At 34.3% G+C, this 18803-nt stretch overlaps 1 protein-coding gene across 1 annotated transcript in view; it reads left to right on the forward strand.

The window, feature by feature from the left end:
* The window catches only part of NUDCD3 (NudC domain containing 3), a 106155-nt gene that overhangs the window by 60780 nt on the left and 26572 nt on the right, over positions 1–18803 (forward strand). The window lies entirely within an intron of this gene.

Raw genomic sequence — 18803 nt, forward strand, 5'->3', positions numbered from 1 at the left:
TTTCAGTTCGTTACCTTTTGAAATAAATAGTCTTACTTTGTTTAAATTATGAGATTTACAACTCCCATTTGGAACAAACCGTAGAATTCACATAAAATTTCTGTGAAAAATTTTTTTTCTTTTTGGTGATCTTCATCTACTTTGTTATTTTTTAAAAGGCCCATGCTCTTTCCACAATACCATATTGCTTATGTGGGTATTTTCTATGAATTAGTATTGCTCAGTACTGTCTTTGTATAGTTTTAGTTACTTTGGAGCAGCCACAAGCACTTTTTTTTTCTTCTTTTCTTTTTCTTTTTTTGTCAAATGAATGTGGGTTTGGGTGTACATGGCCACAAGTGTTGTGCTTATTCTCTTTGTAGGTCTGTGATCTCATTCAGACTGCTTTGCAGTACTGTAAGTCATAGCCTGTTGTTAAGTCATTAGAATTGATAGAGACAATAATTATCTAATTTAGCTTGGTTTAGTATGATTGATCTGCTCTTACAAGGAGATGTTAGATAGTTAGAACTTGAAACAAGGTACTAAGTGGAACTGATAGAAACAATGCTTGTGTTCACACCTTTAGAGAGCTCATATAAGCAAGAAGCTCTCAGGGCCAAGAGGCACTCTGGGAAGAAGCCCACAAGCCCACTCTCAGAGGTGGAGTCAGATTCATTCCAACTTTCACCTTGGTGCTGGCTGGAGACATTCAGAATTGAGCTAGAGGCAAAAGACTAGCAATGAGAGCTCTTGGAACCAAGCAGAGAGATGGGCCTCTAAAAAAAATTAACCGGGCTATTTTGGAGGAAGCAATAAAAGATCTGAACTTTTAACATCTGGCTGCATTTTGGCGTGATTATTACTCCAAACTGAAACTAAGGCTGCCTCCAGAAAATTTTCCCAAGAAACCTGCTCCCAGAGAGAACCAATCTTATATTATACAAAAGAAGAGAACGCCACAGCCTGTCCTGTGTAATTTTTTTTAATATATATTATTCTCTAAATCCTCTGTGAAGTAGATCACAAACCTGGCACAGAAGCATGACATAGACGCCGAGGGTAAGGATTGTTAATTATCTAGATATTTATGGAAGTCATATACAGAAAGAAGAGGAAATTGTATTCTGGGTGAGTCTTAACATAAAGAAGAAGTTGGTTGTTGGTGTGGAAATATTAGGAGTCCTCAAGAATTTGTGTTTAGAGAAGAAGAGGAAATTTAGGCATAATCTGAATGTATTCTAGATTTTGGAAAAGCAGATATCAGAGGGTCAGGGAATAGATAGGATCCTATGGATTAAAATACTTCAGCATAAATTATTTTAGGAGGGAGAGGAGATGCTCAAGAATGAAATTCAGAACAAACTGGGATGTGGTGAGCTTTTTCTTCTTAAAACGCAGCCAGGTGATAAAAGTTCAGATCTTTTATTATCTCCAATATAGCCCGGTTAGCTTAGAGGCCTATCTCTCTGCTTGGTTCCAAGAGCTCCCTCTGAATGTCCTTCAGCCTCTGCCTCTGCTTTCTTCAGCCTCCAGCCAGCTCAGCTCCACTCTTCATGTCATTCCGGAGAAATCTCGACTTGTAGCTTCTTCACTCTGAAGAACTTCCCGACTGGCCCATTGAAGCTCTATTTATGCTCAAGAGAGGGATTGTGGGTTTTCTCCCATAGTGCTCTCTGGCCCAAAGAGCTTCAAGGGAGGTGTGAACTCATTGAACTCCAATGAGTAAAGGTGTGAACACAAGCCTTGTATTAATTAGTTCTACTTAGTACCTTGTTTCAGGTTCTGCCCAAAACATCTTCTTGTAAGATTAGATCAACTCTAATTAGTTAGCAGTTAGTAAGGATTCCAACACTGGGAAAACATCTTCACAGTTAAAGGTTCTGATAAAGGCCTCATTTCCAAAATATATAGAGAACTGACTCAAATTTATAAGAAATCAAGCCATTCTCCAGTTGATAAATGGTCAAAGGATATGAACAGACAATTTTCAGAGGATGAAATTGAAACTATTACCACTCACATGAAAGAGTGTTCCAAATCATTATTGATCAGAGAAATGCAAATTAAGACAACTCTGAGATACCACTACACACCTGTCAGATTGGCTAAGATGACAGGAAAAATTAAGGATGAATGTTGGAGGGGATGCGTGAAAACTGGGACACTAATGCATTGTTGGTGGAGTTGTGAACGAATCCAACCATTCTGGAGAGCAATCTGGAATTATGCCCAAAAAATTATCAAATTGTGCATACCCTTTGATCCAGCAGTGTTTCTATTGGGCTTATATCCCAAAGAAATACTAAAGAAGGGAAAGGGACCTGTATGTGCCAAAATGTTTGTAGCAGCCCTATTTGTAGTGGCTAGAAACTGGAAAATGAATGGATGCCCATCAATTGGAGAATGGCTGGGTAAATTGTGGTATATGAATGTTATGGAATATTATTGTTCTGTAAGAAATGACCAGCAGGATGAATACAGAGAGGACTGGCGAGACTTACATGAACTGATGCTAAGTGAAATGAGCAGAACCAGGAGATCATTATACACTTCGACAACGATATTTTATGAGGACATATTTTGATGGAAGTGGATTTCTTTGACAAAGAGACCTAACTGAGTTTCAATTGATAAATGACGGACAAAAGCAGCTACACCCAAAGAAAGAACACTGGGAAACGAATGTGAACTCTCTGCATTTTTGTTTTTCTTCCCGGGTTATTTGTACCTTCTGAATCCAATTCTCCCTATGCAACAAGAGAACTGTTCGGTTCTGCAAACATATATCTAGGATATATTGCAACATATCCAACATATAAAGGACTGCTTGCCATCTAGGGGAGGGGGTGGAGGGAGGGAGGGGAAAAAAATTGGAACAGAAACGAGTGCAAAGGATAATGTTGTAAAAAAAAAAAAAAAAAAAATTACCCTGGCATGGATTCTGTCAATATAAAGTAATTATTAAATAAAAATTAAAAAAAAAAAAGAATGAAATTTAGAAGCAGAAAGGAAAACAGTTTGAATCAGGAGGAGAAATGGGATTTGTATGTAAGTGTAATATGGTTATATACAAATAATATCAAATTCTAAAATTCAGAACATGCTGAGATTGGTGAGAGAAGTTAAAGGCAAAATTTTTAAAAATTATTTGAAGAAATAGAAGAATCAAAATAAGAATAGGACCTTTGCTTCGCATAATAACTGACAATAGAGAAAAGGCAGAGTTGCTCATTTTTTAAAATTCTGTTTTCTCTGCTGAAGAATGACTCACTCTAAAAGTTACAGCACAAAAATGGATAACAAGGCATTGATAACATAGGATAAATAAAGGGATAGAAGCTCTTCAATTCTTTTTGATGAATGCCAGTCAATTGGCTCATAGACTTAGATACAGGAAGAGTTCAGTAGCTTAAAATTGTACTAAACCAAAATGGACACTTTGTAATTCTTTTTTTCTTTAAAAGTTAATTTTTAACATTCATTTTAAAAATGTTTGCATTTTCTCTCACCCTCAGTCCCCTCCCTCATTCTTTGAGAAAGCAAGCAATATTATACTCATTAGACATGTGTAATCATGCAAAGTACATTTCCATATTAACCATGTTGCCAAAAAAAAAAAAGAAGAAGAAGAAGCAAGAAAAACAGGAAAAAAAGAATGCTTCATTCTGCATTTAGAGCTTATCAGTTCTCTCTCTGGAGGCAGATAGCTTTTTTCATTATGGATCCTTTGAAATTTTTCAGAATCATTGTATTGATTAGATTAGCTAAGGTCTTTCACAGTTGAATCATCTTTTACAATATTGCCATTACACCAAATGCTTTTTTCCTGGTTTCTGTTCACTTCACTATGTATAGTTCATATAAGTCTTTCCAGGTTTTTTGAAACTGTCCTTACTCATTATTAGTACCATAGTGTTCTATCACAATATATACAACAATTTGTTTAGCTATTCATCAGTTAATGGATATTCTCTTAATTTCTGATTTTTTGCCACCACAAGATGATCCACTGTAAATATTTTTATACATATAAATTTCATTTGTTTTTTTCTGTGATCTTTTTGGAATTGACATAGGGTCAAAAGGTATACATAGTTTTATAGCCCATTGAGCATAGTTGTTCACCATGGTGGTTGGATCAGTTTACAACTCCACCAACAGTTCCCCTATTTTTTCATATCCCCTCTAGCATTTGTTATTTTTTTCCCTTTTCTGTCATGTTACCCAATCTAATAGATATTGGGGTAGTTTTTCTTTATAATTTCTTGAAATATTATCTAAAGTCTTTTTTTTTTTTTTTTAATCATGATTTAAAAAACTTTCAGGCAGTCCAGTAATTTTAAAATGATCTCTCCTCAATTTGTCTTCTGGATCAGTTGTTTCACTGATGAATTATTTCACATTTTCTTCTGTTTTTCATACTTTTGACTTTGTTATATTGTTTCTTGATGTCTTGTGGAGATGATAGCATCCACTTGTTCATTTAAAATTTGTGTTTGTGTTTGATTTACTTATTTAATATCATTTTGATTTTTATGGAACTTTTTTTTTCAGTGAGCTTTTGTACTTTTACCATTTGGCTACTTCTCATTTTTCAGGCATTATTTTCTTTAGTATTTTTTGGTTTCTTTTACCAAGATGTTAATTTCCTTTTTCATAATTTCCAGCATTTCTCTATTTCTTTTCCCAACTTTTGATCTTTTGGGGTTTTTTGTTTTGTTTTGCTTGGCTCTTTTTAAAAAGCTCTTCCAGTAATTCTTGTTGGAATAGTATACTACTTGTACTTTTCTTTGAGGTGTTACTTGCATAATTTTCACTTCATTGCCTTCTAAGTTTGTGTCTTGATCTTCTCTGTCACCAGTATTATATTTTTATGGTCAACTTATTTTTTGGTTATTAACTCCTTTTCCAGCTGATTTCTTGATTTTGAACTTTAAAGTTAGGTTCTTCTCATCTCATTTCTGAGTGTATACTTTCAGTCTTCAAGTTTTTTTGTGCTATGATTTTCAGAAATAGTTCTGGGGTTTCACATTTTTTGGGTGCTTCCAATGTAATATAATGATGGAAGAAGTGTAGTCCTTGCTGTTCTGGCCTGCACTTTGGTTGGTCTTTATCCAGTGTTGTCAATGGGTTTATTTGAAAATCTTCAAGAAAGAATAATAATAACTATAAGCAAAGAATAAATTTAAATAAGAAAAGAACCCTAATACTACAAGGAAAGACCATATAAGATTTGTTTCTCAGAATGTTTGTTTTGATGGTTGTGATTGTGGCTTCAAGTTGGTTTATAATGCATGTATACCTTATTCATGGATTTTTAATAACAGCATTTGTACTACAAATGCCCAGAACATCATGTGGTTAAAAAACAGTTGATGAATTACAGTTACAGGGTAAGAGAGGGGAATGAGAAAGGTACTCTGGTGCAATGTATAAAACATGTGAATTCATCTGAATTATATATGAAATCATCTGAATTTATTTGATTATTTGTTAAGAATCAGTTTATGCTGATTGAACCTTTGTAGTAGGTTGGAAACAATTTGATGACACTAGAGAGACTACACAAAATCAAAATTGTACACAATATTATGTTAGTTTAGCATAACTACAGAAACAGACCTGTAATGTTTTAAATCATGCACATTGTCATAGGGGGGAAAATAATAATTGGGAAATCATTTTCCTGCTTAAGATACTATTAAATAATTTTGTGACATGAACCCTTAGATCATCATCATGAAATCACATAGCACAAATCAGTAACCAAGGCTTCCAGCCCCAGAACACAAAAAGTAAATTAATAGCCCTGGAACCCAAGCAACAACAGGGTATGATTAGGCTAGGCCACTCCAGTGAAGCAAGCAAGCTGCCAGCACCTGAAGCCCCAGTGCGTAAAGCCAGTGATCAGACCTCTGGTTGCTAACACAAAAAGCTTTGAGACAGTGCCCTTTTGTACCCCAGGAGCAGATATCAACTTTAAGAGCCACATAATGGGCAAAAAAAAAATGAGCAAGAAACACAAAAGAGTCTTATAGAATTCTATAGCAACAGGAAAGATCAAAACAAACTCAGAAGAGGACAACAATGTCAAAATGCCTACATGATAAACTTCCAGGATAAAACATAAATTGATCTCAAGCTCAGAAAACTTTCTTGGAAAAGCTCAAAAAGAATTTTAAAAGTCATTTAAGAGAAGTAAAAGAAAAATTGGGAAGGAAATGAGAGGTATGCAAGAGAGTTAAAAATTAGGAAAAGAAAGGACAAAAATTGACCAAAGAAAACAATTCCTTAAAAAGTAGAATTAACCAACTAGAAAAAGAAGTACAAAAACTCACTGAAGAAAATAATTCTTAAAAAATTAGAATTGGGCAAGAATCAGTCAAAAAAATATTTTTTGAAAAAATAGAAGAAAATATAAAATGCTTCACTGGAAAAACAACTGATCTGAAAAATAGCTCCAGGAGACACAATGTAAAAATTATTGGACTACCTGAAAGCCATGATCAAAAAAGTTTAGCAGCATCTTTTGAGAAATATTCAAGGAAAAGTGTCCTGATATCCTAGAACCAGGGGATAATCATTAAAAGAATCCACCAATTATCTTCTGAAAGAGACCCCAAAATTAAAACCTCAAGGAATATTGTAGCCAAATTCCAGAATTTTCAGATCAAGGAGAAAATACTGGAATCAGAAAGAAAGAATTCAAATATAAGGAGCCAGAATCAGGATTATATAGATTTAGTAGCTTCTACATTAAAGAATCAGAGGGCTTTTGAATATGATATTCTGAAAAGGAGCTTAGATTATAACCAAAAATCAACTGTTCATCAATATTTAGCATAATCTTTGAGGAGAAAAGATGGATATTCAGTGAAATAGAGGACTTTTAGTTAATCATTTCTGATAAAAAGACCAGAGCAGAATAGAAAATTTGATCTTCAGATACAAGACTCAAGAAAAGCATAAAAAGTTAAAACAGGAAAGAAAAAAAAATGTTATCTTTAAGGTTAAGCCGATTACATCTTCAGGATGATAATACTTGTAGCTCTTGAACTGTATTTCTCTTAGGACTGTTAAAAGGAGTATATATAAATAGAGAGTGATATAAGCTGATTTTGATATGATGATATAAAAAAATTAAAAGGTGAAAAAATTGTTTTGGGAGAAGATAAAAGAAGAAGGTAGAATAGGATATGCATCCCATGAAAATATTCAAAAGACAAATTTCAGTAAAAGGAAAGAAGGGAGGAAGGTGAGCATTATTTGAGCTTTGCTCTCATTAGAGTTGGCTCAAAGGTGGAATAAGGGTATAGAAATCTATCTTAATCTATAGGGAAATAGGAAGGGAAAGGGGAAAGAAAAGGAAGAACAGATTGAAAGAATCATTGGTCAAAAGCAAAAAAGAGTCATTGGTGAGAAGGAGCAGCAGGGTGAAAGGAGAGGAAAAAGTATAAATGGGGAAAAACAGATTAGAGGGAAATAAGTCAGCAATTATAACTATGAGCATTAATGGGATAAACTCTCCCATAAAACAATTGAGCGGATTTAAAACCAGAATTATACAGTATATTGTTTACAAAGAAACACATTTGCAGCAGAGAAGATACTCATAGAATCAAGGTAAAAGACTAGAGAAAATACATTATGCTTTTTTTTTTTTTTTTTAAAAAGGGGTAGCAATCCTGATCTCAGATCAAGCAAAAACAGAAATAGATCTAATTAAGAGAGAGAAGAAAGGAAACTACATCTTGTTAAAAGGGACTCTAGGCAGTGCAGTAATATTAAGACTAAGCATATATGCATCAAATGGTATAACATCCAAATTCTTAAAGAAGTTATGAGTTACAGGAAGAAATAAATGGCAAAATTATCCTAGTGAGTAACCTCTACCTCCCCTTCTCAGAACTAGATAAATCCAACCACAAAATAATTAAGAAAGAAGTTAAGGAGGTGAACAGATTTTGGAAAGTTAGGAAATTGAATGAGGATAGAAAGGAATATGCCTTTTTCTCAGTGGTACATAGTAACTACATACAAATTGACCATGTAGAGAGCAAAAAAAAAGTTTATAATCAAATGCAAAAAGGCAGGAATATTAAAAGCATCCTTTTCAAATAATAGTGCAGTTAAAAACTATATGTCATAAAGAGCTATAGAAATATAGATTAAAAGTTTTAATTGGAAACTGAATAATCTAATCCTACAGAATGAGTGGGTCAGACAGCAAATTATAGAAACAATAATTTCATCCAAGAAAGTGACAGTAATGAGAACACACCAAATTTATAGAATTCATAAAACATCCCAAAAAAGTACCCAAAGCAGTACTTAAGGGAAATGTTTTATCTCTAAATTCTTACATGAATAAAATAGAGAACAGACAGAGCAATGAATTAGACATGAAACTAAAAAAGCAAGAAAAAGATCAAATTAAAATTCCCAATTAAATATCACATTTAAAATGCTGAAAATCAAAAGAAAGATAATAAGATTGAAAATAGGAAAACTATTGAAATAATAAGTAAAAGTAAGAGCTGGTTTTATTTTTAAAAAAACAACAAACAATAAAATAAATAAGCCTTTGGTCAATTTGATTTTAAAAAAAGAAGAGGGCAGCTAGGTGACATAGTGGATAGAGCACCATCCTGAAGTCAGGAGGACCTGAGTTCAAATCCAGCCTCAAACACTTAACATTTCCTACCTCAGTGATCCTGAGCAAGTCACTTAAACCCCAATTGGCTCAACCAAAAAAAAAAAAGGAGGAAGAAAATCAAATTACCAGTATCAAAAATGAAAAGGGTGAATTTATCACCAATGAAAAAGAAACTAAATTAGCAGCTATTTTGCTTAACTATATCTAATAAATGTGACAATTTAAGTGAAATAGTTGAATATTTGGTTGAATATTTACAAAAATATAAATTGTCTAGATTAGTAAAAGAGTTAGAAAAAAAATTGAACAAGCCATAGATGAACTCCCTAAACAATCTGTAGGGTCAGATGGGCTTATAAGTGAATTCTACCAAACGTTTAAAGAGCAAGTAATTCCTGTACTGTATAAACTATTTGGAAAAATGAGTTAAGAAAGAATCCTAACAAATTCCTTTTATGTCATAAATATGGTGCTGATACCTAACCATGGAGATCCAAAACAGAGAAAGAAAATTATGTACCAATTTTCTTAATATTTATACAAAGGTTTTAAATAAAATATTATCAAATAAATTACAGCAACTTATTACCAGGACAATACACTATGACAAGGTGGAATTTGTACCAGGCTTACAGAGCTGGTTCAGTATTAGGAGAACTATCAGCATAATTGACCAAATTAGTAACTAAACTAATAGAAATCATATGTTTATCTTATTCGATGAAGAAAAAGCTTTTGACAAAATACATTAAAAACACTAGAGAGCATAGGAATAAATGGGAATTTTCTTAATACAATAAGTATCTATCTAAAACCACCAGCAAGAATTATATGTAATGGGAGTAAGCTAGCAGCTTTCCCAGTAAGATCAGAGGTGAAATAAGACATCCATTTTTTACCACTGTTGTTAATATCATTTTAGAAATGTTAGCATAATAAGAAGAAAAAGAAATAGAAGTTATTAGAGTAGGTAGTAAAGAAACAAATATCACTCTTTTCAGATGATATGATGGGATACTTAAAGAATCAACTAAAAATTATTTGAAATAATTAACAACCCTAGGTGAGTCACAGGATATAAGATAAATACAAATAAATCACTGGCCTTTCTTTATATTACCAACAAAGCCTAGGAGCAAGAAATAGAAAGAGAAAGTTCATTTAAAGATAATTGTAGACAATATAATTTGTCAGCCTACTTGCCAAGACTAACCCAGGAACTATATGAACACAATCACAAAATAATTTTCACACAAAATCAGATTTAAGTAATAAGAAAAATACATTTATTCATGGATAGGCTTAACTAACATTATAAGAATAGCAATTATACCTAAAATAATTTATCCAGTGCCATACCAATCAAACTAAAAAATTAATTTATATAACTAGAAAAAATTAATGAAATTCATTTGAAAGAACAGAGAGTCAAGAATGTCAAGAGGATTAATGAAAAAAAAAAAAGCAAAGCAAGGTGACCTTAGCTGTACCAGAACTAAAACTATGTTATAGAGAGGCAATCATCAAAACTATTTGAGACTGGCTAAGAAGTAGAGTGGTGGATCAGTGGAATAAGTTAAGTACACAAAACACAATAGAAAATGGCTGAAATAATATACTTTTAAAATAATAAATAAATACATGCAAAGATAATTTTCAACATTCAGCCTTGCAAAACCTTGTGTTCCAGATTTTTCTCCCTATCTCCCCATGTATTTCCTCCCCTAGATAGCAAGTAATTCATTATGTTAAACATGTGCAAGTCTTCTAAACATAAATAATTTACTTTTGTTAAACCCAAATATTCCAGGCTCTAGGATAAGAATTCACTATGTGACAAAAAATTCTGGGAAAACTAGAAAATGGTATGGCAGAAAGGATGATACCATAAGCAAATTAGAAAAGCAAGGAATAATTTACCTATCAGCTCTATGGAAGAAGAATTTATGACCAACCAAGAGATAGAGAACACTATAAAATGCAAAATGGGTAATTTTAATTACATTACATTAAAAAGTTTATTCATAAACAAAGCCAGTGCAACCAAGATTAAAACAGAAAACTGAATAACAATTCTTACAACTGTTGTTTCTCATAAATATCTCATTTCTTAAATATATGAAGAACTGAATCATATTCTTAAGAATACAAGTCATTTTCCAGTTGATAAATGGTCAAAGGATATAAACAGGCAATTTTCAGATGAAGAAATTAAAGCTTTGTATATGAAGCATATGAAAAAATGCTCCAAATCACTATTGATTAGAGAAATGCAAATTTAAGACAACTCTGATGACCACCTCACATCAATCAGACTGGCTAACAGAATAGAAAAGGAAAATGTCAATTGCTGGAAGGGATGAAGAAAATTTAGGACATAATGCATTGTTGGTAGAGTTGTGGAACGATTTGGAACTGTGCTCATAGGCCTGTTAACACTACAGACCTTTGACCCAGCAATACCACTACTAAGTCTCAATTCCAGAGAGATTACAAAAGTTCTTTTTGTGATGGCAAAGAATTATAAATTGAGGGAATGCCCCCATCAGTTGGAAAATGGCTGAACAAGTTTTATTATCTGAATGTAGTCAAATACTTTTGTGCAATAAGAAATGACAAGCAAGCAAATTTTAGAAAAACCCAAACTTAACACAAAACAAAGTGGAGTGAAATGAGAAGAATCAGGAGAACATTGTACATAGTAATTGCAACATTGTGTGATGATCAAGTATGAATGACTTCTCAGTAAAATGATGATCAAAGACAATTCCAAAAAATTCATGATGAAAATTTCTATTTACTTCCAGAGGAAAAACCATGGAGCATTATTGCAGATCACAACATACTACTATTTTCACTTTCTTTTGTTTTGTTTTTTCTCTCTCATGGTGTTTTCCTTTTCCTTTTCTTCTTTCATACCAAGAAAAATGTGGAATTATATTTAATATGATTATACATGTAAGACATCAGATTGCTTGCTTGTCTTGGAGAAAGAGGAGACATAGGGAAAAATGAATTTTGTAAAAAAGTAAATGTTGAAAACTATCTTAACATGTAATTGGAAAAAATAAAATGCTGTCTTAAGTGAGTCAAAGCTGAGTGAAACAAGCAGAACCAGGAATATTTTGTACCTATACAACGAGAGAATATATTGTAACAGTAAGAATGTGCAATGATCAACTTTGAAAGACTTGGTTCTTCAGTGATCCAAAGGAATCCTAATAGACTTTGGACAAAAAAGGCCATCTGCATTCAGAAAAAGAACTAAGGAAACTGAATGTAAATCAATACATGCTATATTCACTTTTTTTTTTTTAATCTCTCCATGCAGATTTTTTTCTCCCAATATAATTCATAAAACAATTTGTATTAAAAATAAACTAAAAGAAAAAAAGAAAAACCAGGAAAGATTTCCCTGAGCTGATGCCAAAGGAAATGAACTGTGTAAAAAACAACAGCAATATTGTAAGATGATTAGCTCTGAATTATATAACTTTTCAGAATTACAGTGATTCAACACAACTTGGAAGAACTTATAATGAAAAATGCTATCCATGCCCAGAGAAAGAAAGTTAGAACTTACGTTGTCTGACTATAGATTGAAGCATCCTTTAAAAAAACACAAAAAACTTTATGCATTAGTGGGTTGGGGGGCAGGAAGTCTTTGTTTCCATTCATAGCATGACTAGTTTGAATATGTTTTCATTAACTGTACACATTTCTAACTTATATTGTATTGCTTGCATTCAAAAGGGAAGTAGAAGGAGGTTGTGAGGAGGGGGATGCAGATAAGAGGGAGGAAAAGAACTGAAAGTTTTAGAAAATGATCTTAATATTGTTTTTACATATAACTGGGAAAAATAAAATACTTAAAAAAAAAAAAAAAGACTTTAATCAAAGGAATTTCCAGGCATATAAAGAAGATGTAATTCAATGATGCTTTTAAAAAAGAAAATACTCAGCTGATATATGTTGTTGTACATTCAGCACAGACCAGTGCAAAACTCATCCTTTTGTTCAGTATTAAACATCTAAGGCAGAATTAAAGCAGAAACATTTGATAATTAAGACTAATAGCCATCCCTCCACAGACAAGCTCCTGGCAACTGAGTATTTTACCTAAAGGAGGCAGACGCCACTTAAAACGGGATAGGGAGTGGAGTATTACAATGAAGTATTTAAGTTGACAAGCTTAGAGGTTTTATATCCCACCTGACGTAGGGTGGTTTGGAGTTAAACCCCATAAGGCAAAGCAATTTCTTCAACATGTTAAAAACAGCCTTATGGGTTACTTTCTCTTGGTCCCACCCTATAACTATAGTGGATTCTTTCTACACTTCTGTGGTGGGTAACTGTAACAGCTCTTGATCTTGTAATTAACTGGGTTTGAATATATTAAAGTGACATGCTAAAAATGCCTTTCTTTTCACGGCACTGAATTTATTTCAGATTTCCTCTTAATCTAAGAACCTCCACTCCATGCTCTTGTCTTCCTGAGGTATACTGTTGTGATGGTGCTCATTAACTTACTGTCTCCCTGTCATCTCTATTCCTAACCAGAGTGATTAAAGTATTCCTTGGTCACTGTCAGTTTGCCTGTTAATTCTTCAGAGTCAGAAGAAAGAACTAATAGATGTGATTAGATCAAGGAAGTAAACCATTTCAAAAAGGAAATTAGTGTTACTAGCAAGTATATGCTTTTTTTCCCCCCTTATTGGAAGTTAAGACTTGTGGGAAGTTTTCCCCTTTTATAATAGGGAATAAACTCCTTCAAAAGTGTTTTTGTGCTCCACCAAAGTTATAACATCTGATAGTAAGCAATCCTTGACTCCTATTGTCTTCTGATGTCCTGTCTTCAAGAAAATCTTCTCATCTTCATTCAGTTCTTTCATCAGGCTCTTTTTCTTCTAGACAACAGTCTCTTCTTGGTCCCTAACTCTCTCTCATTGTTTTTATTTTTCTAAAGTGCAGTAGATACTAGATTTAGAATATCTGAGACACAAACAACTTTCAAGCTCTGGGTGTCAGAGGCTAAACATTCTTTATTATTTTCTAGAGCTGATTAGTTAATACTCAGTTTTCTGTTTTGGTGCTTTGTTGTGGCCATTTTTTAAGAGCTCAAAGCATATGAACCCTTTGATCTCAAGGGAGATGAATGAGGCAGGAGGTTCATAGAATGTGAAAAGAGCTCCAGTTTATTATGCCATACAGCCTTATTGATAAATATTTTTGCAAGCGTAATCAACGCATGAACACTAGGCAATCCCCAATCACTATTCAGCGAAGGCTCGTGGGCTTTGTGTATGCATGGTATCTATCAATGAGAGGAGAGCTAATCCAGCAGCTTGTTCACAAGTGACAGGCCCTGTTTCGACATCTCTGTTTACATAGCCATTGGCTGTGACCCTTGGCTTACACCCATTCCCATGATCACAAATCATTGCTCCTTGCCCAACAAGTATGTTTCTGCAGTGGGGCAGAAAACTTATTGTGCACCAAAGTTCGAGGTGGCCTGGGTACTTCCTCTTGGCAGGATCCCATTATCTTTTAGATAAAAAGTCCTTTCTTGAGCTGCAAGCTCTGAAAGGACAGTGGAGAAAGATCTATAAAAGCACCCTAATATTACAGGACAACAACAAATCAGTAAAACATAATAACACACAGGGCAATTGATGATTCTAATTTTAACCACCATGAAGAGGTATTATCAAACCAATGTGTAATTTTTTTCAGCAGTTTTATCTGGATTCAAATCTTCATGAAAAGCTTTCTCTATGTCAGATGCTAGTTTATAAAAACTTTCTATGTCACCTTCAATTGTGTTATTGAGAAGTAAATAATGGTTATTCAAATGCCTCTTGATACTGTCCCAATCATAATCTTGTCTGTATGATTCATACAGAAAAGAAATTACACAAACCTTTGTATATCTGTAATCACATTGTAATTGAGCCTGGAGTTTCAATGATTCCACTTCTGCTCCTATTTCCAATGCTACCTCTCTTATATTATCTGATACAATTGTTCATCTATTTTAGCTTGTCGGGCAAAACCCACGGAGACATTCCTAGCTAGTTTCTCTGTATATCTAGCATGTACTATTCTGTTTTGTACATTCATACAATGTCCATATCCATACATTGATATGGACATTGCAAGAGAAAGCCTAAGTGAAACCAACATAATGATACCTAATATGATACAACTGATACATCTCTTTTTTCTAATAGGATTAAGGTCTGTTTCCTTCATTTCTATTATGGTATTGAACATATGATGAATCTTAGTATGATACCATTTCTCACTTTTGACAGGAAACATTGATACATGAGCTCTAATAATCACAAATATAGTTTGATTTTCAATTTCAGTATATAATTCCAACAAGTAACATTGTAAAAATCTAACATGTCTTTGCTAACAGTTACAGAGTCTCCTATATGAATGCATATTTTCCTCCCATATAGGCTTTAGTATAGTACAGTGTTATGAGCCAGAACTCTGAACTTGAAACAAAGATTCTTACAAGGTACTAAGTGGAGTTGATGAGATTATCCGTTATCTAGTTTAGCATGATGTTTAATAGTTCTCTAAGTTCAGTATGATTGATTTAATCTTACAACAAATAATGCTTTCCTAGTGATATAATGATTGGTTTATACTCAATGTAGAGCATATAAGCTGGGAGCCTCAGCCAGGTTCGTTCAGAGAGCTAGAGAAGACAAGTGTAGGAGAAGCTCTTGGAGCCAAGAAGACAGAGATTGATTTCCACCTTCAGTCAGGCTCCTTGTGGCTGGCCTGGCCTCCTACACTTCCCCACTGAGACCAAGGCCGGTCTGAAAGGCTCTCCAGAAAGCTACCCAACCCCAGGAAGGAGATAATAAAGGATTTGGACTTTAACACCTTGCTATCCTCCTGGCGATTACTGAACTGAAATGAAAGCTGCTTCCAGAGACCCCAAGAAAACCAAACCAAAGAACATTACATACTGGTATCAAATTCTCGTGCCATTTGTCCAAGAAAAAGGGCCCAACATATTTTTCTACGGGCCAAACTGCTGGCCCAATTCTTGAGTGACAAGAGTGTGTCCCATGGAGGCTTTTAAGGGGCCAGCCTGATGATCCATTATGTAGACTTGAAACAAGGATTCTTACAAGGTACTAACTAAGTGGAGTTGATGAGATTATCCGTTATCTAGTTTAGCATGATGTTTAATAGTTCTCTAAGTTCAGTATGATTGATTTAATCTTACAACAAATAATGCTTTCCTAATGATATAATGATTGGTTTATACTCAGTGTAGAGAACAGGACAATAATGACAAATATTGGAGGGGATGTGGGAAAACTGGGACACTAATACATTGTTGGTGGAGTTGTGAATGATCCAACCAATCTGGAGAGCAATCTGGAATTAGGCCCAAAAAGTTATCAAACTGTGCATATCCTTTGATCCAACAGCGCTACTACTGGGCTTATACCCCAAAGAGATACTAAAGAAGAGAAAGGGACCTGTATGTGCCAAAATGTTTGTGGCAGCCCTGTTTGTAGTGGATAGAAACTGGAAAATGAATGTATGTCCATCAATTGGAGAATAATTGGGTAAACTGTGGTATATGAATGTTATGGAATATTATTCCTACCTTCCTACGCGGATGAGGGTGTCACTATGACAAGGTATCCCCTGCATGCCCATAGCCTATCTTTTGCCCTCTGTTGCCAGTCCTGCTTGTGTATAACACAAACCCATATATATAGAAAGCATCATGCTAGTGTCTTGGGGGAACATCTTCTCCTCCTGTTGGATGGTCGTCTCTTCTTCCTTTTTTTCCTTTTCAATTCTCTGGACACGTTTGAGATGTCTGGTGGGGATCTACTGCTGAAGGTTTTCTCCTGTGGAGATATAAGCATATCCTGGCCCCCACATTAGAACCCTATAGAGTCCCTCCCATCCTTCAGGACCCTGTTTCATTACTATGCTCTTATTCTTAGGGGGCCTTCTTAATGAAGATGGGGTGTTATCTTTGAGTGATTTTCTGTCTTTGTTCACCAGAGATTATTTCATAGTTGGACTTAAATCATCTGAATCAAATTTTAAGTAATTTATTGTGTACACTGCTTTATATCTTTCCGAGTGACCCTACCTCCACCTGCCTGTTTTTGTTTTTTGATAAATCTCTTGAGGGTCTGATTAGTCCTTTCTACAGTGGCCTGTCCTGTAGGGTTATAAGGAATCCCAAAAATATGATATATGGAGAATTTCTATAAAACTGGTTTTAATATTTTTGAGATATATGAGGGTCTATTATCAAGCTTAATGGTATATGGGATACCCATAGAGACAAAAAAGTGAAATAGTTGATTTATTACATGTGAAGCAGCTATTCCTTGTTGAGAGGATGCAGATACAAAGCCTGCATAAGTGTCAACTGAAACATGAATACATGTTTTTCCCATTATGTGTAACATCTATTTGCCATATATCATTTGGCCTGTCACCTCTGGGGTTGGTCCCCAGCCCTACAGATCTTTGAGAATAGGGTACACAAGCTACACATCTTTTTACTATGCTTACTGCTTCTTGCCGGGATGCCCCATACAATCTCTGGAGAGTTCTGGCAGGTAGATGCAGATGTTCATGAGCTTTTATTAGCTTGTTCTAGAGGACAGAGAAGAAAACATCATATAAGCAGACCATCCACTATTTTATTCCCTTCAAATATAGGTCCCAGCCTATCCTTATGAAAGGGGATGTGCATTATATAAAAAGGATGGGACGCTCATTAAAATTACCTCTTGTACCTCCTGAATACAGGAGAAGATAGATCCTGTTTGAGCTTTTATATATGTTGTCTCTATTCTCTGGATCACCCCAACTGCATAGTGACTATCTGAAATTATATTGATGGGTTTGTCTATTTTCAATGCTTGTATAATGATATATACCTTATTTTGCTGTGTAGAGGTGTAAGGTGTAGTAAATACATTAGAGATGCCCAATTGTGGGGAATATATGAACTCTTTATTTTGCTTGGCGGCATCAGTGAACTTATTGGGATATTTAAGTGGATGGATTTTTGTTTTTATGGGAAATATCCATTGCCACTGTTCATAGAATGGAAACTGGGTCAGGATTTTTCCTATTCTTATTCTTCTAACCCTAACAAAATGGTCCAGGTTTCCTGAGTAACTATTAAGCAATCTAACCTATCCTTGTCTATGTTAATCCGTATAATTCCTATTTCTAATATTAATAATTCTGAGTAATGTTTTCCTTGCTATTTCAGTTGTTATGTCTTTTCTTTTTTTTATTTGTTTCAGATTCTTTATATTTATTATTTTTTTTATCATAATTATAATTTTTTATTGATAGAGCCCATGCCTGGGTAATTTTTTACAACATTGTCCCTTGCACTCACTTCTGTTCCGACTTTTCCCCTCCCTCCCTCTATGCCCTCCGCCAGCTGGCAAGCAGTCCTATACAAGTTAAACATGCCATAGTATATCCTAGATACAATATATGTGTGCAGAACCGAACAGTTCTCTTGTTGCACAAGAAAAATTGGATTCAGAAGGTAAAAATAACCCGGGAAGAAAAACAAAAATGCAAACAGTTTACATTCATTTCTCAGTGTTCTTTCTTTGGTGCTTCTGTCCATCATTTTTCAATTGAAACTGAGTTAGATCTTCTCTTTGTCAAAGAAATCCACTTTCATCAGAATACATCCTCATACAGTATCGTTGTTGAAGTATATAATGATCTGGTTCTGCTCATTTCACTTAGCATTAGTTCATGTAAGTCTCTCCAAGCCTCTCTGTATTATTCATTCTGCTGGTCATTTCTTACAGAACAATAATATTCCATAACATTCATATACCACAGTTTACCCAATTATTCTCCAATTGATGGACATCCATTCATTTTCCAGTTTCTATCCACTACAAACAGGGCTGCCACAAACATTTTGGCATATACAGATCCCTTTCCCTTCTTTAGTATCTCTTTGGGGTATAAGCCCAGTAGTAGTACTATTGGATAAAAGGGTATGTACAGTTTGATAACTTTTGGGGCCTAATTCCAGATTGCTCTCCAGACTGGTTGGATCGTTCACAACTCCACCAACAATGTATTAGTGTCCCAGTTTTCCCACATCCCCTTCAACATT

The sequence above is a fragment of the Antechinus flavipes genome, chromosome 2 (assembly GCF_016432865.1).
Source record: "Antechinus flavipes isolate AdamAnt ecotype Samford, QLD, Australia chromosome 2, AdamAnt_v2, whole genome shotgun sequence".
Taxonomy (NCBI): Eukaryota; Metazoa; Chordata; class Mammalia; order Dasyuromorphia; family Dasyuridae; genus Antechinus; species Antechinus flavipes.